Source organism: Perkinsus marinus (genome assembly GCF_000006405.1).
Source record: "Perkinsus marinus ATCC 50983 genomic scaffold scf_1104296952200, whole genome shotgun sequence".
NCBI lineage: Eukaryota > Perkinsozoa > Perkinsida > Perkinsidae > Perkinsus > Perkinsus marinus.
This window is the reverse complement of record NW_003208964.1, coordinates 1-1,276: the sequence shown is the minus strand read 5'-3', so window position 1 is coordinate 1,276 and position 1,276 is coordinate 1. Positions and strand designations below refer to the sequence as shown.

At 46.7% G+C, this 1,276-nt stretch overlaps 1 non-coding gene across 1 annotated transcript; it reads left to right on the top strand.

Annotated features, from left to right (window-relative positions):
- Nucleotides 1-267: 267 nt before the first annotated feature.
- Nucleotides 268-339, top strand: Pmar_PMAR014848. The gene has a single exon. It is a non-coding gene; the product is annotated as a tRNA-Asp (tRNA).
- The last annotated feature ends 937 nt before the right edge of the window (nt 340-1,276 follow it).

The window sequence follows — 1,276 nt, the reverse complement described above, 5'->3', positions numbered from 1 at the left end:
AAATGAAGCCGTCTTCTCGCGACCTAGCCGTTCAATTTCGTTGAGTTTTAAATAGCATACGTAGCAGCCCGACACAGGTTGAGCACGCACTAGTCTGCGAGAATGTAACACAACAGTTTCGACAAGGAGCCGATTTAAAATGACCGCAAGTTCGAATCCCAGGCCTGACAATTTTAAATCTTTTATACATGTCACAAAAACCTAGCGGAGCGATGCAGTCCAGCAAGATTCACGCAATTGTGCTGTCTCTGAAAGTCGTCTCCGCCCGATTCGTGCAGCTCAGTTGGTAGAGCGCCCGCCCATCATGCGAGAGTTCGCAGGTTCGATTCCAACGGACCACGTTTTTCATGCAACCTCGTAAAACGTGTGTGTAATGTTGGATTGCTAACTTCAGTATGATTTTGTCTTCTACCGTTTGTATACAACGATTACCAACGTCGGATGATGTATATTTGTGTTGGAAAATATTAGCTCGATATTTTGTCAAGAAAAACGTTGCGTCAGAACGCCGTGCGATGTTTTGAGAGGCATTTATTTCCACGATTGCTAATTTCTCGTGTGTATCCGAAACGTGTCGAGCATTTTCTTGAGATAAGTATGTACCCATATAATTAGTAAGTCTCGTTGGTAACCTATTATACCTGATATCACTTTTTCTCTAGCTCACCAAGCCTGTACACTTACTTGGCGGTTCGGACAGATTTTCTGGCCGAACCGCCCCAGCAGCAGTAATGCCTTTATTTGCTTTTCCTCTTCGTCCGTTTCTTTCATCATATGAGAAGTACTGCTCCATAGGCCTCTAAGATTGAAATGTGCATCACAAGTTAATTGCTATCACGGCAGTGCCGTTTTGGCTTCGAAGAAGCACGCTTGTGACTCTCATTTTTCGGCTAGCGTCCTCATACCTTCTCGCACCGGACCCTTGGTGGATCCCGCGCCGGTTTCGCCAAGAAACCCAACCCATCGCCTCAACAAAAATTGCGCGCGCTGGGGTGGGGGCCCCGGGCGCGCGCTAAAATCAAACCGGCATTACCTGCGGCTAGAGTATATAGGCAAAATGAAGGCATCTTCTCGCGACCTAGCCGTTCAATTCCGTTGAGTTTTAAATAGCATACGTAGCAGCCCGACACAGGGTGAGCACGCACTAGTCTGCACAAATGTAACACAACAGTTTCGACAGGAGCCGATTTAAAATGACCGCAAGTTCGAATCCCAGGCCCGACAGTTTTAAATCTTTTATTCATGTCACAAAACCTAGCGGAGCGATGCAGTTCGG